General features: G+C 41.7%; 2 protein-coding genes across 2 annotated transcripts in view; both read left to right on the top strand.

Moving 5' to 3' along the window:
• LOC126183474 (mucin-5AC-like) overlaps window positions 1–25,309 on the top strand; it is a 653,654-nt gene that overhangs the window by 168,775 nt on the left and 459,570 nt on the right. The gene's annotated exons all lie outside the window — the stretch shown is intronic.
• Window positions 1–25,309, top strand: part of LOC126183475 (RNA-binding protein 12-like) — a 94,860-nt gene that overhangs the window by 43,848 nt on the left and 25,703 nt on the right. The window contains exon 2 of the mRNA XM_049925493.1: window positions 15,765–15,883. The gene's annotated coding sequence lies outside the window, so the exon portion shown is untranslated. The remainder of the gene's footprint in view (window positions 1–15,764; window positions 15,884–25,309) is intronic.

The raw sequence follows: 25,309 nt of genomic DNA, 5'->3' as shown, positions 1-25,309 counted from the left end.
GTAAGAAATATTTAGATATTACAATTAGGTACGTGGAAAATAGTCCGGCTCCACACTGTCTATGGCTAATTTTCCAAAAATGATATTTCAGAAATCAGCTTTATTACACAGGGGTGTATGCGTATTGAAAACTTCTTTAATTTATGTTGTAACAAAAGTTGTCATTTTTCAAAATTAATTAATGGTGGTGGGGAATTTTGCAAAATTTCAAATTATTACAAAATTTAATTATACAGTTTTAGAGAACATTAATTACATATCAACTTTTGTATGAAAAACATTATTTATGTATCATCGTTTCGAAGATATGTCCTCTAAACCCAAAGTGCCAAATTACCTTTCGGGGTGTGTTTCACCCCTTAAAAGTGAAACTGGGCACAAACAAAAAATACGGATTGCACTATTTTTCCCCTCTACACACCCGCCAAGTTTTATGAATATAATTTTTTGAGATTTGAAAGCATTCTCTTTCTGAACTTGCTCCCTAGTAGCAGCAGTTTATCGTAGGTAGCTGGAGCAAAGAAGAATACCTAGTGACAGGAAAAAAGCACAGGGTCGCAGGGCAGATGCACATAATTATAGGCATATATCGCTGACGTCAGTTTGTTGTAGGAGTGTGGAACATGTTTTATGCTCACGCGTTATGGCATTTTTGGAAAACTAAAATCTCCTCCATAACAATTGACGTGGATTCCGTAAACAGAAATCTTGCGAAACTCAGCCTGCTCTCTTCCACAGCGCTGTAGACATCGTCACTCAGGTTGACGTCGTGTCCCTTGACTTCAGGAAGGCATTTGACACTGTCGCACACTACCGTTTAATGAAAAAAATACGAGCTTATCGAGGATCGGACCAGAGCTGCGACTGTGTTGAGGACTTCCTTGCAGATAGAAGTCAACGCGTCCCTCTTAACGGAACAAAGTCAGCAGATGCAAAGGTAATTTGGTGGGTCCCCAAGGAAGTTTGATAGGAACGTTACTGTTTACAAAGTATATAAATGATCTAGTAGAATGCACCAGGAAAGGGACTTACATAGGATTGATGAATGATGCAGGGACTGGCAGTTGACCGTGAACCTAAATTAATGTATCATACTGCGCGTCCATAGGAGAAGAAATCCACCGCTATACAACTACATCATTGATGACAAATTCATGGAAACAGTATCTACCGTAAAATATCTTAGAGTAACCACCTGGAGCGACATTCAATGGAATGATCACAAAAACCACATGGTAGGAAAAGGAGATGAGAGAATTAGATTCATAGCAAGAATCTTAAGGAAATTTAACACATTCAGGAAAAAAGCGACTTAAAAAACACTTGTTCGGCCAGTTTTTGGCTATTGTTCATCACTCTGGGACCCATATCAGGTTTACTTCCCCCTACATACGTCTCGAAAAATGACCAAAACAAGAACATTCGAGAAATTACAGCTAATACAGTTTACCGACAGTCATTCTTCCCATGTGCCATTTGCGAATGGAACAGGGAATGGATTCAGTTAGTGGGCTTGCGGAGCATTGATGTTGACGTAGGTGAACCGTAGCTTCAATAGACCACGATCCTGCCACTGTAAATCCATAAAGCAACAAAATTAGTGCTGTTTTTGTAAAAATCGTATCTATTTGAAGACAGAACAAATAAAGTTTTTTGTTCTGTGGCTTACTCCAGCACATTCAATGTGTACCCACAAATTACACTGCTTACACCGGGTTTCGAATGCGAGTATGGTTCGGGGCAGTACAAACAGAGACAATTGATTTTCATGTAGCTGAAAGTAGGTCATTAGATTGGGTACTACTAGTAGGATGAAAAACATCTTCAGTCTTAGACCAGTATCGTTCTTCTAACAGGCACGCATGGACCCGCAGGGGAAACAAACATCCTTTGTCTCAGGGGAAAAACCAGGAAATCTGGGAACAATGCAGGCAGTGACCATAGCTTCCATCATGGCCATTATGCCTCCCACACATAAATATTTTTGTGGTGAGTTTTACAAGCATAGTACCCAAACAGACTTTTTCGGCTTCAGAACCATCTCCGAGAGGTCAGCCATCTTGAATACCAACATAACTATGCGCCATTTTGGATGTTTGAATTTCTCACCAATTTATACTTAGGACGACGCCCTACTTCCACAATGATGTCCTAGGAATGGGGGAAAACCTGTAGTACAATTGTGATTTTTTTTTTAATTTCCTGCCAACATTTTAATTTCCCACGATTTTATACATTGGGCAGTTGGCCTTTGTCAGGTATCTGGCAGCAGTACATGGCAAAACAGGAGTTGTGATCGGGGATAATGGGGAGGAAATCTAGCAACAATACATCCTGTGCTCGAACCTTCTGAGAATCGTGTTAGATGCGTGTATGGAGTTTCAGATCTTCATTAATAGTCCGAGGAATACTGTTAACACTTACAGCTACAGAGATGAGAGCTGAAACGACATCTGCAACTTTTCAGTGGAGCGCTTGTTCCAGACTACTTCTTCATGCCAATCCGCACTGAACAGCGCTAGTGGATAATTTATCACAGGAGAAAATATGCAATGTATAGTCTGGCCAGCAAGATCTCAGGGTCTAAATCCTACAGAGCATGTCTTGGATGCCTTGAGAAGGCGTTCAGGTCTTCCTCGGGAACGAGACATATTCTCATTACAACACTTGAACTACTTCATAGAGAGGATGGCAATCACGTGGAGCAGCTACACTCTCGATTGTTTTCCTAATCCAGAATTACAAAAACCTCAAAGTTAGTATGTATTTTCCGTGAACTATAATTCCCTTTCCAAATTTCTACTTGGTTTCCTTCATAGCTTGCTAAATGTACATATTGAATAATATAGGGGATAGGCTACAACTCTCTCTCATCCCAGTCATAACTACTTCTTCCTTGCCATGTTCTCCGATTTTTCTAACTACAGTCTGGTTCCTGTACGAGTTGTAGATAGCCTTTCGCTCCCCGTATTAAATTGAGGGTGCGGTAATACGCACATCTATCATCGCCTGCCTTATTTGGAAATGGAATTAATACATTATTTGTGAAATATGGGGGCATTTCACTTATCCTAAGTGACTTGCGTATCAGGTGGAATAGTTCTGTAATGACTGGCTCTCCTAAGGATCTTCAAAACTCTGATGGAATGTCTTCTACTCTAGGACCCATGGTTGGACTTTTAAGTGCTCCTTAAAATTCTTCTCGCAGTGTCATATTTCCCTTCTTATGTACATCTACTTCCTCTTCCCTTTCTATAATATTGGCTTCGTTTCCTTTGTACACCTCTTCCAAGCATTCCTTTCAGCTTTCCCTTCTTTGCTTAGTATTGGCTTGCCATCTGAGTTCTTAATATTCATACAGGTGTTTGTATTTTCTCCAAAAGTCTCTTCAATTTTCCTGTAGAAGACGTCTTTCTTTCCCATAGTCATACATGCTTCAACAGCTTTCCATTTTCAAAATGGTAAAGAGAAGCAATCAGTCGTCGTTTCTGTTCTAGCTTTATTAGAGCAGATCCCGATTTCGGTCAGTAACTCGCCAAGCACGGTTTAAGCAGTCTCTTTAGTAGACCTGTTGCACCTTTTAAATGTTCTGCCAATGAATCGCAGAATTTTGGAATTGTTATATATGCCCTAGTACGTCTACTCCTGTTGTTCAGACTCTTGTCACAGTTCATGTAATTCATCTAAAGAAGCTAGAACGGAAACAACGATTGATTACTGCTCTTTATCATTTTGAAAGTTATTATCACAGTCGTGGAGCGCATTTCACTTTCCTAATGGAAGGTAATGTGATGAAGCTTTCCATTTCTTCTGTACCCATTCCTGATTTTCAGCGTCTGTGAATCTCATGTTTTATACATCTGTGTCCCCTTTTGCCGGCTCCATTTGATGTTTGTTACGAAGGCTAAATGTGCGGTCCTGTTCTGGGTGATAACACCCGTACTACCAGATTATTGAGGCGAAGTGCGGTGACTGCTCCTATACGTAAGCATTTTGACTCTTCCTTCGCATCGGCAGATAGATGAGGGATTCATCTACATCTACGTGATTACTCTGCTATTCACAATAAAGTACCTGGTAGAAGGTTCAAAGAACCACCTTCAAGCTGTCTCTCTACCGCTCCACTCTCGAACGGCGCGCGAGGAAAACGACCACTAAAATTTTCCTGTGCGAGCCCTGATTTCTCTTATTTCATGGTGATTATCATTTCTCCCTATGTAGGTGGGTGCCAACAGAATTTTTTCGCAATCGGGGGAGAAAACTGATGATTGAAATTTCATGAGAAGATCCTGTCGCAACGAAAAATGCCTGTCATCCGTCAGTCTCACCTGATGCCGATCCCACACCGCACAGCAATACTCCAGAATAGGGCGGACAAGCACTGTGTAAGCAGTCTCTTTAGTAGACCTGTTGCACCTTTCAAGTGTTCTGCCAATGAATCGCAGTCTTTGGTTTCCTCTACCCACGACATTATCTATGTGAGCATTCCAATTTAGGTTATTTGTAATTGTAATCCCTAAGTATTTAGTTGAATGTACAGCCTTCAGGTTCGCGTGCCCCATGGCGTAATAGAAATTCATAGGATTTCTTTTAGTACTCATGTGAACAACTTCACACTTTTCTTTATTTGCACCATGCAAATATCTTATCTAAATCATTTTGAAATTCGTTTTGGTTATCGGATGACTTTACAAGACGGTAAATGACAGCATCATGTGCAAACAGTCTAAGATGGCTACTCAGATTGTCCTCTATGTCGTTAGTATAGATCAGGAACAATTGGGGGGGGGGGGGGAGGGGAAGGGCCTATAACACTTCCTAGGGGAGGGATTTCTCTGGATGTTTCATGTTCTCTTATTGGTTCAAATGGTTCAAATGGCTCTGAGCACTATGGGACTCAACTGCTGTGGTCATAAGTCCCCTAGAACTTAGAACTACTTGAACCTAACTAGCCTAAGGACAGCACACGACACCCAGCCATCACGAGGCAGAGAAAATCCCTGACCCCGCCGGGAATCGAACCCGGGAACCCGGGCGTGGGAAGCGAGAACGCTACCGTCTTATTGGTGATTAGAGTGTCTTGTTCCGAAGTGCCTGTCACGTCTCTGAGTGACGGTCTGCAGAAATGGCTCGCGGTGCATCGTGTTCTGTCCTTGGGTGTCGTGACCTCGCGATATCGCGAAGCTCTTGGGTAGCGAAGACGCGAGCTAAGTGCAGGATGAGCTTGTGGAATGACTGTTCGTTGTTCCAGACGATGCTAAGGTATGTACTCAAACTGAAGAGCGAGTAGGCCAATACCCACTCTCTCCAGGCAGCTACGTGACAAGAAGCATCTACAGGCTGTTTCAGAAAGTTATACCGGCCTTCCACTGGGCGCCTTCCGGAACAATGGCAACGCAGTGCGTAGAAACGCCCGTTACGGTTTAATTTCCACCAAATGCGTTGACATTATGTCGAATAGAGACTCTGTAACAGATATAACAAACGGAAGGAACGCTTACGAACAGAATCAACGTAAACCACCGCACGGTATTCTGCTGTGCCAGACTGGAAACTGATTTTCAATTGTCTTGTGTGGCAGTCGTAGCGTTCTTTCGGTAAAGGACACTTTTCCATCACAAGCGCTGCTCGCTTTTCAGCAGAGAAGATTATACGTGGCTCTCGGTGGCGATACCGTGGTCTGCAGGCGGCGATGTCCGCGAGAGCCTTACGTCACGAATATGCTGTTTCCGCGAGAGGCAGCGAACGAGGCCCTCCTCGACAGGGCCGGTCCTGGTGCATGGAATGTGGCCTCCCATCTTGTAGGTCAGCACGCGTCCTCCTTAGGGCCAGGCTCTCGACTCTTTCCCGGTCATTCATAAGGTAGTGTAGCGGTTAAGTCACTGGCTGGTGAACTACTGGTCAGCGTATCATTCCCGCCTTCTACTATCATTTATCATTTGACATTTGTGACTTACAGAACATGCTGGGAATTATTTACAGAATATGTTAATTCATTAGAAAATTCTGCATACGCGAACGGAAAGAAATCCCAGGACCAAGAATTAGTTGTGCTAGATAAATGAAAGTTGGTAGGCGTGTTGAAACATCCCCTTAGAAAAATTAATGAATTACTGTACAGGTTAACCCCTTACGTTATTTGATTTTCAAGCAGATGAGCAAAACTGAACGTACTCAGACATTTCTCTGTTTATTTATTCTGATCAACACTAAACTGACACACAATATTTTTAGCGCAACGCAATCTGACTTTCTATAATCCCTACAAAAGAATGGCCCTGACTAATAATAACCTATACCTTTCATGAATCACTTACCTCAGAAAAATCTTCGTTACTCGAACTACTGCAATACAGCTAGCGCCAATACTGCCAGCTAAATAAAGGATTCTAACTACTGAAGGCACTAACTACTGATAGGCATAGTTAGCAAATGAAAGATTTTGATAGAGAACAAACAATGTATTTACCTTAATAATGTTCAAAAGTCATCATATATATCAGTTCATATATCCAGTATTACAAATTTACTCTTTCTGATGGACACACGTCCAGATCGTCCGCTCTCAAAATTCTGCCATCTCTCTCCCCACATCCACTACTGCTGGCGGCTCACCTCCAACAGCGCAACGCTACGCGCTGTTCACATCCAATTGCCCAACACTACAATAACGAATATTCCAACAATGCCAACCAGCCACATACTGCACACAGCACAGCCAGAGATTTTCATACAGAGCGCTACGTGGCGTTACCAACATAAAAACCTAAACAGCCTACTTACAGTGTTTCTACATCTCAAAGACGATATCTATTCAAATTTCGCGCCAGTACCACAAGAGTGGCGCTAGTAGTTTGCTTTAAATACGTGCTGTAACGACCGTGAGAATTAGTTACATTTGAGACTGGACGTAGTACGTTGATGTTAGTGGAGAAATACTTTAAGAACAAGACACTATTATCGACAGCTCACTGAATTTGAACGAGGTCGTGTAATAGGATTACGAGAACTGGATGTTCCTTCCGCGATATTGCTGAGAGACAAGGCAGAAATGTAGCCACTATACGTGATTGCTGATGGCGATGATCATAGGAGGGTATGGTCTCAAGAAGACCGGGATCCGGACGACCAAGGTTTCCCTAAAAATCGCTCCAGGCAAATGCCGGGATAGTTCCTTTGCAAGGGCACAGCCGTTTTCCTTACCCCTCCTTCCCTAATCCTGTGAGACCTATGACCTCGCTGTTTGGTCTCCTCCCCTAAACAACCCCCCCCCCCCCCCCAACTGCCGGCCGTTGTGGCCGTGCGGTTCTAGGCGCTTCAGTTTGGAACCGCGTGACCGCTACGGTCGCAGGTTCGAATCCTGCCTCGGGCATGGATGTGTGTGATGTCCTTAGGTTAGTTAGGTTTAAGTAGTTCTAAGTTCTATGGGACTGATGACCACAGATGTGAAGTCCCATAGTGCTCAGAGCCATTTGAACCATTTGAACCTCCCCTCCCCCCAACTCCAGGACGGCCGCGCGGCACTACCGAGAGGGAAGACCGTCGTGTTCAGCGTATGGCTATGGCGCATCGATCTGCGTCTGCAGCAACAATTTGAGCAGCAGTTGAAGCCGCAGTGACACAACGAACAGTTACAAATCGGTTACCTAAAGGATAACTCCGAGCCAGACGCCCTGTAGCGTGCATTCCAGTAATCCCAAACCAACGCCGTTTGCGACTTCAGTGGTATCAAGCGAGAGCTCATCGGAGTGTGGAATGGAGGTCTGTTGTGTTTTCTGATTGAAAGCCAGTTCTGCGTCAGTGCCAGTGATGGCCGTGTGTTGGCTAGGAGGAGGCTAGGTGAGCGCCCACAACCAACCTGTCTGTGTCCTAACACACTGGACCTACACTTGGAGTTACGGTCTGTGGTGCAATTACGTACGGCAGCAGGAGCACTCTCGTGGTTACCCCACGCACCCCGGCGCCAAATTTGTACGTCAGTCTGGTGACTGGACCTGTTGTGCTGCCATTCTTGAGCAGCATTCAAGCGAGTGTTCTCCAACAGGATAACGCTCGCTCACATACCTCTGTTGTAACCCAACATGTACTACGGAGTGTCGACATTTGTCCTCCTCGATCAGTAGCTCTGTCTCTAGTCGAGAATATACGGGGCATCATCGAACGACAACTGCAGCGCCATCCACAACCATCATAACCATCCCTGTATTGACCGACCAAACGCAACAGACATGGAACTCCATCCCACAAACTGACATCCGGCGCCTGTACGACACTATACATGCACGTTTTCATTCTACATTCTAGATATTTCACCGGTTATTAATGTACCAGTATTTCACATTTGTAATGCCTTATCTCTTGCTTACATTAATCTGTGAGCTTGAAACGTCAATCACTTAAATATGGTACCTAGAAAAATGTATTCCAAAAATTTCATTACTCAACATTAATTATTTCTTTCCGTCATTATATAAGAGGCAGTCAAATGGAAACGAGGCAGATGCAAAAAAAGTAAATTGTTTATTGTTTCAATAGTAGCCGCCATAACTCTTAATACATTTATCCCACTGTGAGACAAGATGGTCAATGTATTCGTGGAAAAATGTGAACGTTTGCCTGGTGAAACATGATTGTACCCAAGCAGGCACCTCTGCGTCCGAAGAAAATCGACAACCACGAATGCCTTTTTTCAGGACGCCAAAAATATGGAAATCGCACGGAGAGAGAGATTGTCACTGTATGGAGGATGAGTAAGGGCGTCCCAGATAAATTTATGCAGCGTCTTCGAAACAACCTTGGCTTCATGTTGGTGGACATTTTGTTGGCAGCCTGTTTTGACTGCGCAGCAGAAGTTTCGATGGAAAACCCGTACACATCCTTCGTACAGTCTCGATCTCTTCCCATTCGATTTCCATAATTTTGGAGCTCTGAACAAAAACATTCGTGGCCATCGATTTGCATCGGATGAAGAGATGCGCGCCTAGCTGCGATCATAATTCCGTAGGCAACCGCAAACATTTTCCATGACGGCGTGGACTGTCTTGTCTCACAATGGAATAAATGTATTAACGGTTATGGCGATTACTTTTGAAATAACAAAGTTTATTTACTTTTTGTCTACCTGCCTCGTTTTTATTTGATTGCCCCTGAGGTGGTATTTGCAGTGTGAAGCATTACTTCTCGTTGACGTCTGCTCTCGTAATCGGTACTTGAGTTCGGATTCTACATGACAATAACGATCATACCTGCTTAGACCCCTTTTTTATTTTCCCATCATCTGTCCAGTTTCCCCCCACCTGCTCTCGGCTGTGGTATGTCACATTTGCCAACTTTTTAGTGCAGTGTTCCAGTGACTGTTCAGTGTTGTTCGTCTTTCTCGTGTTGCGAACAGAAACCATGCTGTCGCTGGGTGTGAATTTTATGTCTTTTGCGAACAGAAAACAGACTGTCGCCGTGTTTTTTTAATTGTCTGTCTATTGTTTTACCTGTCTGCTTTGTATGTATTTTCTTAGCGTCATCATCCCTCTGTTCTTTGTTTTAAGTTCCACGATTTCTTTTCGCCATGTTACTCTTTAATTCTCCGATTTTATCGCCTGTTTTTGTTATTTATTCTCTTCATCTTTCTAACGAAGTCTGTAGGCTGAAGAGCGCCATACTAAGCTGCTGCCAGCCCGCCCCCTTCGGGGGGAATTGAAATTCAATAAAAGAAAAAAAAGGACCTGCTTAGAATGACCATAAAAGGGCATGCGTATGCAGAGACATATGACCATTCTATGCAAGCAATCGCCATTGAAGTGTAATTAGCGTCTGAACTACCTTCGGTGATGTGGTTGAAAAATCAGTCACAGGTTTACTAGCCCTTGACCTAGTTTTCGACATTTGTAAAAATATCTTCTTCAGAAGTAGTGGGCCCTAAAAATGTATACAACAAGTTACAACATTATTTTTACAAACATAATATAATATCAATAGAAAAGTATTTGTTATGTAACTTGTTACATCATATGATGGTACAATAGATTAGATGAAGCCGAGCGACTCTTGTCATAAACAAAACTCACAAAACAAGAATTATCGCAGGCCATCAGCCAGATTACATACACTATGTTATCAAAAGTATTCGGACACCCCCAAAAACATACGTTTTTCATATTAGGTGCATTGTGCTGCCACCTACTGCCTGGTACTCCATATCAGCGACCTCAGTAGTCATTAGACATCGTGAGAGAGCAGAATGGAGTGCTCCGAGGAACTCACGGACTTTGAACGTGGTCAGGTGATTGGGTGTCACTTGTGTCATACATTTGTACGCGACATTTCCACACTCCTAAACATCCCTAGGTCCACTGTTTCCGATGTGACAGAGAAGTAGAAACGCGAAGGGACACGTACACCACAAAACCGTACAGGCAGACCTCGTCTGCTGACTGTCACAGACTGCCGACAGTTGCAGTGGCTCATAATGTGCAATACACAGACGTCTATCCAGTCCATAACACTGGAATTCCAAACTCCATCAGGATCCACTGCAAGTACTATGACAGTTAGGCGGGAGGTGAGAAAACTTGGATTTCATCGTCGAGCGGCTGCTCATAAGCCACACATCACGCCGGTAAAGGCCAAACGACGCCTCGCTTGGTGTAAGGAGAGTAAACATTGGATGACTGAACAGTGGAAAAACGTTTTGTGGAGTGACGAATCACGGTACATAACGTGGAGAACCGGTGGCAGGGTGTGGGTATGGCGAATGCCCAATGAACGTCATCTGCCAGCGTGTGTAGTGCCAACAGTAAAATTGGGAGGCGGTGGCGTTAAGGTGTGGTCGTGTTTTTTTCATGGAGCGGGCTTGCACTCTTTGTTGCTTTGCGTGGCACTATCACAGCACGGGCCTACATTGATGTTTTAAGCACCTTCTTGCTTCCCACCGTTGAAGAGCAATTTGGGGATGACGACTACATCTCTCAACACGATGGAGCACCTGTTCATAATGCACAGCCTGTGGCGGAGTCGGGACAATAGCATCCCTGTAATGGACTGGCCTGCACAGAGTCCTGGCCTGAATCCTATACAATACCTCTGGGATGTTTTGGAATGCCGGCATCGGTACCTCTCCTCAGAGCAGCACTCCGTGAATAATGGGCTGCCATTCCCCAAGAAACCTTCCAGCAGCTGATTGAACGTATGCCGGCGATAGTGGAAGCTGTTATCAAGGCTAAGGGTGGACCAACCTCATATTGAATTCCGGAATTACCGATGGAGGGCGCCACGAACTTGTAAGTCAATTTCAGCCAGATGTCTGGATACTTTGGATCACATAGTGTATATCGTACTTCAGAATTAATGCTCACAGGTAGCGAGAGGCACTTGTCAACATAAAACTGTATTAGGCGTCACAGGATAAAACACACACATCAAAAAAGTTTTGCATCACCTCGGTCCCGAGAGTTCCGGAACCTGTACAGAAAAATGGAATAGAGATCAACATAAACATCATTTCCGCCCTTTTTATTGCTCATGAAAACCTCATATTGCATGTTGTACCATCATGCAGAGAGACCTTCAGAGGTGGTGGTCCAGATTGATGTACACACCGGTACATCTTATACCCAGTAGCACTTCCTCTTGCATTGATGCATGCCTTTATTTGTCGTGGCATACTGTCCACAAGTTCATCAAGGCACTGTTGGTCCAGATCGTCTCACTCCTCAATGGCGATTCGGCGTAGATCCCTCAGAGTGATTGGTGAGTCACGTCGTCCATAAACAGCCATTTTCAATCTATCCTAGGCATAATCGATAGGGTTCGTGTCTGGAGAACATGTTGGCCATTCTAGTCGAGCGATGTCGTTATCCTGAAGGAAGTCATTCACAAGATGTGCACGATGGGGGCGCGAATTGTCGTCCATAAAGACGAATGTCTCGCCAATATGCTGCATATATGGTTGCACTGTCGATCGGAGGATGCCATTAACATATTATACAGCCGTTACGGCGCCTTCCATGACCGCCGGCGGCGTACGTCGGCCCCACATAATGCCATCCCAAAACAGCAGGGAACCTCAACCTTGCTGCATTCGCTGTACAGTGTGTCTAAGGCGTTCAGCGTGACTGGATTGCGTCCAAACACGTCTCCGACGATTGTCTGGTTGAAGGCATATGCGACACTCATCGGTGAAGAGAGCGTGATGCCAATCCCGAGTGGTCCATTCGGCGCGTTGTTGGGCCCATTTGTACTGCGCTGTATGCTGTCGTGGTTGTAAAGATGGACCTCGCCATGGACGTTGGGAGTGAAGTTGCGCGTCATGCAGCCTATTTGTGCACAGTTTGAGTCGCAACACGACGTCCTGTGGCCGCACGAAAAGCATTATTCAACATGGTAGCGTTGCTGTCAGGGTTATTCTGAGCCAAAATCCCTAGGAAGCGGTCATCCACTGCAGTAGTAGCCCTTGGACGGCCTGAGCGAGGCATGTCATCGACAATTCCTGTCTCTCTGTATCTCATCCATGTCCATGTCCATAATGCAAAAATTCTCATTGAATATAGTTCTCAGAATTTGCGCGAACAAAGTCATATCCCGTTTAAGACTCTTGCAGAGTCTTCCGGAAGGCGTTCGATACAGTTCCGCACTGTCGCCTGGTAAACAAAGTAAGAGCTTATGGAATGTCAGACCAGCTGTGTGGCTGGATTGAAGAGTTTTTAACAAACAGGACATTCTTGAGAACGGCTTGACCTAAGGTATGTTTTGAGTTTTGAAAATCTCCTTTCGCCACTAGCTACAGATGTAGGTAAAGTCAGGGAAAGGTACTGGGAAAATGGGAATAAAATTGCATTTTATAATACAAGATAATGAGCTTTGCAGAGAACTTTCAGCAGCAAAAATGAGTGCTAAGATCAAAATTTCATTGTTTATTTTCTGCCCATTGATCTCACATATGTCATCATCACTTAACACAGTCTCAAGAACCATCCATGTGGCTTTTAGTTTTCCAATATCCTACATCTGCAGATTGCAAATATGGCGTAGAAAGTTGAAGTTCTTGCTATATAGAACAGTGCTTAATTGGTGAGAGATTTGCTTTACTCTGGCCTGTCTGTCCCCTGTTACATTATGGGATAGTCAATGCTCAATTGCAATTCCCATCATCAACATGTTGTTGCCCACAGCAGTAGTCAGTGGTTTGCAATAATAAAGATACTTCTTGTACATCATTGACACAGTGGCTCATGAAAAGCTCAGTTCATGCCAAACTATAGAGATGATTACCCATGCATCATATTCATCCACAATCTTCCCATGATTAAAGACACTGATATTGCGTGTGTTTTACATCATGCCAGTTCAGGGTCTGATGACATTCCAGTCATGAATCATGCTGAACTCTTCCACTCACAGTGGTTGTGGGAATGCTGCCTTTCAAACACAGTATTTAGCAGTATTCAAGTGCTTATGAGTGTAAATGACAGATATTACTCCTTCAGTTAATCTGATATGGTTTTAGCAGCTTGATTATGTGGAAAAATGTGACATTTTGAATACAGTGCTTATTGTCGACAATATAAGCTAACGGGCTGCACTGTAATTTAATGGTACCTGTGTTTCTGTTTCACTAAATGCAACACTATATAATTACCAGAATGAGATTTTCACTCTGCAGCAGAGTGTGTGCTGATATAAAACTTCCTGGCAGATTAAAACTGTGTGCCAGACTGAGACTCAAACTCAGGACCTTTGCCTTTCGTGAGCAAATGCTCTACCAACTGAGCTACCTAAGCACTACTCACACCCCGTCCTCACTGCTTTACTTCTACCAGTACCTTGTCTCCTACCTTCCATACTTCACAGAAGCTCTCCTGTGAACCTCTCAGAACTAGCACGCCTGGAAGAAAGGATACTGTGGAGACATGTCTTAGCCACAGCCTGGGAGATGTTTCCAGAATGAGATTTTCACTCTGCAGCAGAGTTTGCACTGATATGAAACTTCCTGTCAGATTAAAACTGTGTGCCAGACCGAGACTCGAACTCAGGACCTTTGCCTTTCACGGCAAGTGCTCTTGGAAGGCAGGAGATGAGGTACTGGCAGAAGTAAAACTGTGAGGACAGGGTGTGAGTAGTGCACTGGTAGAGCACTTGCGCACTACCTCACCATTGACACTCAAAACAACAAAAAATAACAATAAGGAATAATATGACTTTAAAATTGCTAATTTTTGAAAACTGTATTTACAGATTCATCTCTGATATTTGTAACACCTCAGATAATGCATTCAAAAGCAAGCAATCAGCAGTTTATATTACTGAGGGCTGGAGAAAACTGCAAAAATGATTGAGATGTTGTCTTACAATAGTTGTTATAGTCATCATCTACAAAGGACACAATCACTTATAGGAAAGCTAAGTTCTTCCTAATATTCCACTGAGTAGTGTTATACCGACTGAAGCACTCCTCATTTACTTCAATGCACACCCTGTCTTTAATCAACAGAAGTCAGAAGACTCAGTACTAGCATATATCTGTGTCAACAACCACCAGCCAGCCTATGATGACAAACAATACTTCATGTTAAAAAAAGTACCAACCACAGTGTCATTCTTGAAAACCTGTAACTTTAATGGTGATTACTGACCTTTATTTTAGAGTTAATATTTCAAAGTTTTATCCACCTTAGCCCCACCTGTTCTGATTAATACACTAGTTTCCAAAAGTTAAACATAATCAAGAAATGAAAGCATATTTCTTCAATAGAAAGTCATAACAATTACAGAATAAGTGAAAGCATAACCATGAGACAAATGGCATGCATCAGTGTGAAAAACATAGTAAAAACCTGAACCAGGTGATACACTTTTATAAAAGAGAATAATAAAATTTGTAAATCTCTTCCATAATAACAAAACAGTTGATAGATGATATGATTATCGCATATTATTAGCAGTAATCAGACATGCTCTTTCTCTGATCTTTCTAGAGCTCTATGAGCAGCTAATTACATTACTGAAAAAAAGTATGGCTGAGATATGGTAGATGGGAGTATCAATCATACACAAAGTTTTTCAGTTTCCAAGAGTCTTTGTAACAGTGCTGCAGGGCGACAAAGAAATATTGGGAAATACTTTTTTAGTTCAGAAATCCCTGTCTAGAAAATCTTGATCAATTCACTGTGTGGTGTCTTTACTCCCCATTGCCTTCCATCCTTAGCCACATTCATCATGCAAATCAATAAGGACAGGTCTAAATTTCCTGAACCCCTTTCTCATCATACCCTTACTCAAGAAGCTGTGACTAAATTATGGACCTATCCTATGTAAATCTCTCTATTTGTAAATCTCTTCCACAGCAACAAAACAGTTGATAGATGATATGACTACCTCTCATGATTGGCAGTAATCAGCCATCCTCTTTCTATGATCCTTCTAAAGTTCTATGAGCAGCTAATTCCACTCCTGAAAAAAAAAAAAAAAAGAAAGTTAACCTATAGTGAATTTCTGTTGAAATATATTCCTTTGTTTGCAAAAACCAAACAACAATGTTACTCACATTTGTAGAAGAGTCAATAGTAGATGTAATGTAGAATGCGCAACCACTCTTCAACTGAATAGTTGACCATAGCGGAAGAAACAGTCATGGCAAATGGGATACCTATTGCATTACATAAGTCTCCTCCTTCTTTGATATGTGTACTACTGATTGCTTTTCACATCTTGATGACGCATGCAAGTAGTGAGTAGTGCTTGTAGTATGAAATGTGTTCTGTCACTTCTTACAGGAATATGTCGAAAGTTGATGGATGGGTAGCAACTCCAAAGGAACAATGCTGGCACGTGTACCATCCAAAGGAAGAAATGGTTGCCATAAACTGCCTTGTCTCCTCATCTAATTGAATCTGTAAGTATGCCTGTGAGAGATCATCTGGGAAAAATGTGTTAGCTAGCTCCCTGGACATGGAATGTGTATGTGACTCTGTACTGAAACCTTAATATCACAATGTAATGGGAGTTTCATATGTGATTTCACTATCCAAACAATTGTAGCTCACTGACAGTAAGATTTAAGGCACATAAATGCTGTAGCCTGTTTAATTCCATTTTGATTTAATATTTGACTGTACAAGATATATTGTGTGGCCTATAACACATAACTTAATTACCTCTATGTACAGCACTGAACACTCTGAAAAGTATTTAACTTTCGGAATGAAATTATGTTGTACCTCAGATTGACCGCATGTTGTGTAAAACTGTCAACAACAGACAAATCTATTCCAGAAATATTTGCATTTTAGGGCTTATTGATGGCTCTTATATTTAGTTTTTGTCAAATTGTTGTAGAGGTAGCACAAAATAAATTTTCCCCTATGTAGAAACACATTCTCATCCTGAGCATTGGGCAGTTCCATCCAGTTGTTCCAGAGGGGTGGCCTTCTCAGTTGACTGTCACCTAACAACCAGTGCACTTCAAGTGTTCTTGTTGCTGTCTTTACACACCATAGATGGAAGGAAAGTTTTTCCTAATCAGGCATGTGACATGATTGTATGCAGTGCCTATAAAATTTTTTATCAGATGAGTCAAACAAGAAAGCAAAAATCTCATTAAAACTGTGCTCAAGAGGCCTGAAAGAACCACTAGCTATTCCTGTTACACAATGAAGAGATTAAAGAAGGAGTGGAAAAATACTACAACTATCTCTCAAGGCTTGAGTAGTTTGGGAAGATGTGGAAAAGGAAAAGAAAATTTTACTTTTAGGTAATATTGACAAATGGGTTGTCAGGGGACTGACACACAATTTTCACATGGCACATATTCTTAATTTTACATTTTCAGTACTGCTGTAAGTGAGGTTGCTGCACTACATTTTTACTATCCTTTTTTGTTTTACAAAATTTTCTTCTGGAAGTGTGATGTCAGACTTGTTTTTCTTTGGTTGATCCTTTGTTTCTGCAACTATTTCTTTTTCAGTACTCCACTGAGCAACTACTGGCTTTGAACATCTATGTTTGTCAAATTATTGATTGTACTGACATAACCTGTCAATAGGATCATTTGCAGATATGTTAGCTGTAGTTTACAAGTTATGTGAGATATGTGTAGGCTTCAGCTGTCAGACTGCAACTTCCCAACCATGCTGTGGCCATTCACAATGGAACACCCACCACTACCATTATCCACTTGCTTACTGTGCTGTCTGTGCAGGTACGGCCCTAGCTATTTAGTGCACACCCTACACTGATGTACCAGAACATTATGACAATTGCCTACTACAAGTATGAGAATGAGCTCACCTGTGACACATGGAGCACACATGGCATTTTACAGAGGAAGTTAATTGAGAAAGTTGCTGATATGTTCCATTTTGGAACAGGGAAGAATGCAATGGCACAGCAGCATTTGGGGCACGTATCAGTGAAACTGCATGAAGTAAGATGACATTGTGGTTAAAACACTGGACTTCCATTTGGTTGAAATAGGATTCAAATACCTGTCTATCCATCTAAATTTAGGTTTTCTATGATTACCGTAAACTGATTGAGGCAAAGGCCTGTACCGTTCCTTTGAAAAGGACACTGCAAATTCCATTTCCCATCCTCATCTCCAGTCCAAGTTTATGCTCAATCTGTTATGACCTCATACTTGACTGAATATTATGCCTTAATCTTCCTTTCCTTTCTTGAAAGAAGCATCAGGAATTATTGAATGTTAACATGCTATTGTCAATAGCACACGTAGAAAGAGGATGGATGGTCACCACTTGTGCATCACAACCAAACAGTGCAGTGATGTTCACACTTAATTTCAGCGGCACTAGACTGCATTTCTGCATCTTAAGCACCGTTTCACTTCACTGGATGATATACAAATGAAGTAGTATGGCTTTCATTAGGGATTTGTTCAAATGGTTCAAAAAAATGGTTCAAATGGCTCTGAGCACTATGGGACTTAACATCTTAGGTCATCAGTCCCCTAGAACTTAGAACTACTTAAACCTAACTAACCTAAGGACATCACAGACATCCATGCCCGAGGCAGGATTCGAACCTGCGACCGTAGCAGTCCCGCAGTTCCGGACTGCAGCGCCTAGAACTGCTAGACCACCGCGGCCGGCATTAGGGATTTGTCTCAAGCATAAACAGCACTGCATGCATGATAAATAGTTAAACTTTATTTATTTATTTATTTATTTTTGTAACACATGGGACAAGATGGACTAGCTGTCACTCACTGGCACAACAGCACTTGTTGAAGGGATGGATGTTAAGTCTTGCTCTAAGGAAAACAAACAATTTAATTGATTGAATATGTGCAAAACAGTGGATGTGACTGACGTACCAGTAATATTATCCAAATGTAGAGTGATCATTGGTACCTTTCTTCTTTTTGTTTTAAATAAAAAAATAAAACAACAGAACCAGTCAATGGTTGATGTAAGCAATGGTCACAGACAATCAGCAGATCCCCACAAAAGATTTTTAAAGATGGTGATCCATATGCAGCACATGCACTTGAAGAAGTTCCTGACTTACTGCGTGAAAGCTGGAAGTGATAATGTGACTAGGTACTTGGAAATTTTTAAGATATTAGAAGACATTTCAAAAAGTATTATGATTCAAATAGAAGGACAGACAAGTCTGACCTTTGGTGTGGTACTGCATTGGTATTATTAATTTGGTGGAATATTTTGAGTGAAAAACTAAAAGGTGGTGGCCTTGACATCCACCCATCTCTGTTATAAAATCTCACAGAACTTTGATGTTGTATCTCTTGTTAGAACAGTGGATCCTAATATTCAGTTCACATAAGTTTACAAATAATTAAATGAATTTTATTTTCTCTGATGTGACTAGGGAAATATAACTGCTTGTAGGATTTCTATTCTTCCCCTTGGCAAAAGTTTTCTTCTGGATGCATCACTGGAGTCCTAGGAATCTGCTTCATTGCATTTTACATCTCATTTAGTGCAGTATGTGTGTGTCTTTGTGGGTGTTAGACAACAAATCTAAAGCTTGGAGGTTCCATCTGTGATTTTTTTCTAGGGTTTTTTTTCTGTCACTTATTGGTTATTTCACCTTTGGCATATATGAAATATGCCAAGTTTCACCATTGCTTAAAGTCCACAGTAAAGATTAGGCCAAACTATACATGATATTTGTAAAGAATAAGTTAGTTCAAAAGTTAGACGAAGGCATGGGTGTACCACTGCCAATAGGACCATGTCTAGTAAAGCACTGTGATCTTCAAACCAACTTTTGCATTAAGGACAGTATTAGTATGAAAATACAGCACTAAAATGCTGTCACAGATTTTACAGTTTTTCTAATAAAAATATATAATAAAAAAACCTCTGACACCATCTATAACATTTTCTTCAACTTCAGTTATGCCAGTTGACACTGTTGTTGTGGTCTTCAGTTCAAAGACTGGTTTGGTGCAGCTCCCCATACTCCTCTATCCTGTGAAAGCCTCATCATCTCTGAATAACTACTGCAACTTACATTCCTTTTGAACCTGCCTACTGTATTCATCTTTTACGAAGCAAGATGGTGCAGTGGTTAGCACACTGGACTCACATTTGGGAGGAAAACGGTTCAGACCCTGTCTGGCCACCCAGATTTAGGTTTTCCGTCATTTCCCTAAATCATTCCAGGCAGATGCCAGGATGGTTCCTTTGAAGGAGCACGGCCGATTTCCTTCCCCATCTTTGACACAGCCCGAGCTTGTGCTCAGTCTCTAATGATCTCAGTGTTGACAGGACATAAAATCCTATCGTTCTTCCTTTGTATTCATCTCTTGGTCTCCCTCTACGATTTTTACCCTCCAGACTTTTCTCCAATACTAAGTTGGTGATCCTTTGATGTCTCAGAATGTGTCATATCAACTGATGCCCTCTCCTAGTCAGGTTGTGCCACAAGTTTCTTTTCTCCCAAATTCTTTTCAGTACCTCCTCATCAGTTATGTGATCTACCCATTTAATCTTAGCATTCTTCTGTGTCACACATTTCAAAAGCTTCTATTCTCTTCTTGTCTAAACTGTGCATTGTCAGTTTTCACTTCCATACATGGCTACACTCTGCAGAAAAGACTTCCTAACACTTAAATCTGTATTCAATGTTAACAAATTTCTCTTCTTCAGAAATACTTTTCTTGCCATTGCCATATCTTCTCTGCTTCGGCCACCACCTGTTATTTCACTGCCCAAATAGCAAAACTCATCTACTACTTTATGTGTCTCGTTTTGTAATCTAATTCCCTCTGGTTCACCTAAGTTAATTTGACTGCATTCCATTCTCCATGTTTTGCTTTCACTGGTGTTCATCTTATATCCACATATCAAGACACTGTCCATTCTGTTTAGCTGCTCTTCCAGCTCCTTTGCTGTCTCTGACAGAATTATAATGTCATCAGCAAACCTCAAAGATTTTTTTTCTTCTCCCTGTTCTTAATCTCCTTCTTCAAATTTTTCTTTGGTTTCCTTTAATTCTTGCTCACTCTACAAGTTGACATTAAAAAATGTAAATCTTGAAAGTAATGCAAAAATACGTTAATGTGAACACATGTGAAAAAGACTGTTTTATATGGCATCAGATATGAAAAAGCCTTTTTTAATGTTTATTTCCTGTTTCTTCACTTTGAGGATCATTAATATGACATTTCTGTTGACGTACAATAGGATTTCCTCAGTGATTCTGAGATTTTTCCCTATTTCAGATTTTTTTATTTTCACTTTCATCCAAACATTACGATAACGTGAATAAATTATTTTTGGGAATATTTTCTAGCTTTATTTCATAACTCACTACATTTAATCATATGAGGACGTAATTTCAGATCATTGAATTAAGCAGGTGGCCTCTATATTCATGTTAATAACATAAAAAGATGTACTTTGCAAAGAAATATGATTATTGTTTAGGTAACAAAATATTCTACTTTAAAAATATTAACTAGATAACTTTCAATCTTTAGACATACAATAAGTTTTGCATACTTCTTTCCAAATTCAGTTCTTGGGACACAACACCTTTTCAAACTCACTGAATCAGTTGTATCAAAAAACTGGCAATCTGGGAAACTTGACCCTCCTGGAAAAATTTCACACACACACACACACCACACACACACACACACACACACACACACACACGTTTTTTCCACCATGTGCAAACTCTAGGGATTGTTCGATGAGAGTATATGGAACAAATATGGTTTAATCAACTTACGTACGGAAATGCATGGTTTACATGCTAGGGATCATTTAATCAATCATACATTGTCACAGAGACTTTGGTCTAATATGCTCTGTACCATGTTGTCACAGTTACAGTATGTGCTGAAAATGGTTTCATTGTGCCTCAAAGTATGCATGCATGCATGCATGCACCTTAGCATGTTCTGTCTCACACATTAACATCGGCCTGGCTGCACCTTAACAGTGTCAAAGGTAGCATGAATATGCTGCTCCAGTGTCTCCACATCTGGAATGGGCCCTCCATACTTGATACTTTTGGGATGACCCTATAACCAGAAATTGCACAGGTTAAGCTTCAGTGAATGAGCATGCCATACCACTGGATCCCCTCGTCTGATCCATCGACCAGGGAAGATGCAATTGAGATGCTTCTGGACATTAACAGCAAAATGGACTGTAGCATCATCATGTAGCAGCCACATAATTCTTTGAATAATCAATGGCACTTCTTCCAGTAGGGGAGACAAAGTCACCCGCAAGAAATGCTGATAGTTCTGGCCTGTTAGGCCCGTGCAAAGAAGACTGGTCCCAAAATACAGTCGCCATTTATCACAGTCCATGCATTTTAACTGCAATGATGCAGATAATTTGCTTCACCACAGCATGGGGGTTTTGCATACTATCCCACAGATGACTGTTATAAAAGTTGAAGATATCACTCCCTGCACACTCTGTAAGTGATAAGGGTAGTAACAATTGTCGTGGAGAATGTCCCACAATTGCCTCTGGCTTACCCTGTACTGCTGGATCAACTGCATGGTACTGATGCAGCTGTCACCTTCCACAGTGTCAATCATATTTTCCTCCAACTCTGATGTGCGAACATTTCAGGTACGTCCTTCATGATTTCCTGCTTTCTGAAATGACCCTGTCTCAGACAAATGGTGAAACACTGTTGCAAATGTTGAATGCTATGGTTGTTGTCGGTGGGGATAGGTCTCCTGATACAACTTTGCTGCCTGCTGCCCGTTGCCATTTGTCTTTCCATAAGCAAACACCATGTCAGCAAGCTCATGATTCAAATATGGAACCATTGTGTACAACACTGTATCACAACCACTACAAGGTAAGTCAACAAGAGAAGTAATCGCACACAACATTACCAATTACTATGGCAGAAGAGGGCATTAGGGCATGACGTATGATAGTAATACAATATGTTTAATATTATAATCATAATAGTGTGTGTGTGTGTGTGTGTGTGTGTGTGTGTGTGTGTGTGTGAGAGAGAGAGAGAGAGAGAGAGAGAGAGAGAGAGAGAGAGAGAGTGAGTGTGTGTGTGTGTGTGTGTGTGTGTGTGTGTGTGTGTGTGTGGGCGTGTGTGTGTGTGGGCGTGCGCTATCATGCCCACACACACGCACGCATGTGCGCACACACACACACACACACACACACACACACAAACACACACACACACACTATTATGATTATAATATTAAACATATTGTATTACTATCATACTATTAAACATTCAGAAATTTTTCTTTCAGTAGAATAAGCTATCAAGCTAAAATGATTTCAGTTAGTGTTAGAAGTTAATCTTATTATTTATTACATTCTTCATATCACTGGGTAAGAAGTCCATTTTTATTGCTGAATACGTCACTCATTTCTGTTCCACACTAAGACTGAGTTATAGCATAAGTCATTTCCCATTGAATGTTACTGTTGCTTTCTAACTGTGATTGACAGTAAAATAAAAAAAATAAAAAAATAAAGCTTCATAAGGTAGGAAATGTAATATGAGGCTGTTGTCAATATGCACAACTGTTTAAATAGCTGTGTACTAGAGGTTCTAGTAAGGACACTACAATTATTCTTGTTGTTCTTGTGATCCTTAGTCCAAGGAGTGGTCTGATCAAGTCTTCACATCAGTCTATCCTGTGCAAGCTTCTTCATCTCTGAATAACTACTGCATCATACTTCCATTTGAATCAGTTTATTGCAGTTATGGACACAGAAGCCCCGCTGGTGGAGCTGTCATAGAATATTGTGCTTCCACATAGTGTCATACATCATATTGATGTCAGAAATTATCCCTATACAGTACTTTTACATAGGAAAGCCTGCTGGATAGCTGCTCCCAACAGGTTCAGGTTGCCAACAGTGGATCAACATCTCTTGAATCCACACTTAGAGACGGTATGCATCTGCCTGGTCTCTAATATCCAGGCCAGATGACATTTGACCATTCATTCCAAGGTCTTTCCTACACAATTCATTAAGGTAATGCTCCAGTAACTATTGGAATACATTCGGTCGTTTCATTATTTGAGGATAGGTATCAAAATTGCCTGCCTCCATAAGTTGAGAAAATGTTTTTTCTGCCACACTGAATTAAAACATTCCTTTGATTCTATTTGCAAGTTTTTCAGCATGCTGTATTGGATTTGGTCATGACTGGGTACAGAAACATGAGCTGCAGGCAGTGCTGAATACAGCTCCCAAATAGAGAAAGGGCAGTTGCTTGACAGAATACTTGGATCTGAAGTCCAATTCACCCCTCTCCATGGTCAGACAGTAGTGGTGGAACACAGGATCCTGGCTGGCAGTGGCACTAGTCATTGCAAACTGCTGTGCCATTGTCTCGGCAATGTCTCCAAGGATTGTTTGGAGATACCCATGTTTTAGTGCTGCTGCTATAGGTAATTGACTGTATTTACCTGATGGCTTTCCGTGGTTTCAGAGAACAAGTGGAGCAGTTGACAAAGTCCAGGGACATATCCTTGATTGGTCAAACTTTGGCTCCTGGTGCTCAAAAGGCTGTGAGGTTTTCTGTTGTTGAGCGGCGCTTAAACCATCAAAGAGCCACATGCCTGACCTGGATTACTGACTAGCATGCATCAGTCCACCAAGGTACAAGATGCCTTCTAAGATGACCAAAAGACTTTGGGATGGATAAGTCAGTTGCATGGGGTGTTACTTGTGTGATACTGTCCACCCATTCCTGGATGCTGCCTCAGTGTTCAAACACAGGCCAGCTGTGTGAACAGTATCTAGTTAGCTTTGCTGATCATCAGTTTTGGTCGCTTCCAACACTATGTGATCAAAAGTATCCGGACACTCCCAAAAACATATGTTTTTCATATTAGGTGCATTTTGCTACCACCTGCTGCCAGGTACTCCATATCAGTGACCTCAGTAGTCATTAGACATCATGAGAGAGCAGAATGGGGCACTCTGCGGAACTCACGGACTTCGAACGTGGTCAGGTATTTGGGTGTCACTTGTGTCATACATCTGTAGGCGAGATTTCCATATTCCTAAACATCCCTAGGTCCATTGTTTTTGATGTAGTAGTGAAGTGGAAATGTGAAGGGACACATACAGCACAAAAGCATACAGGCTGACCTCGTCTGTTGATTAACAGATACCACCGACAGTTGAAGAAGCGTAATGTGTAATAGGCAGACATCTATCCAGACCATCAAACAGGAATTCCAAACTGTATCAGAATCCACTGCAAGTACTATGACAGTTAGGCAGGAGGTTTGAAAACTTGGATTTCATGGTTGAGTAGCTGCTAATATGCCACACATCATGCCAGTAAATGCCTCACTTTGTGTAAGGAGCATAAACATTGGATGATCGAACAGTGGAAAAACTTTGTGTGGAGTGATGGATTATGGTACACAATGTGGCGATCTGGTGGAAGGGTGTGGGTATGGCAAATGCCCGGTGAATGTCATCTGCCAGCATGTGTAGTGCCGACAGTAAAATTCAGAGGCGGTGTTGTTATGGTGTGGTTGTGTTTTTCATGAAGGGGGCTTGCACACCTTGTTATTTTGCATGGCACTATCACAGCACAAGCCTACATTGAAGTTTTAAGCACCTTCTTGCTTCCCACTGATGAAGAGTAATTCGGGGATAGTGATTGCATCTTTCAACTCGATTGAGCACCTGTCCATAATGCATGGGCTGTGACGGAGTGGTTACACGACAATAACATCCCTGTAATGGACTGGCATGCACAGAGTCCTGACCTGAATCCTATAGAACATGTTTGGGATGTTTTGGAATGCCGATTTCATGCCAGGCCACACCAACCAACACCAATACCTCTCCTCAGT

The sequence above is a fragment of the Schistocerca cancellata genome, chromosome 4 (assembly GCF_023864275.1).
Source record: "Schistocerca cancellata isolate TAMUIC-IGC-003103 chromosome 4, iqSchCanc2.1, whole genome shotgun sequence".
NCBI lineage: Eukaryota > Metazoa > Arthropoda > Insecta > Orthoptera > Acrididae > Schistocerca > Schistocerca cancellata.
The sequence above is the reverse complement of the archived record's forward strand: the minus strand, read 5'-3'. Positions and strand labels throughout refer to the sequence as shown.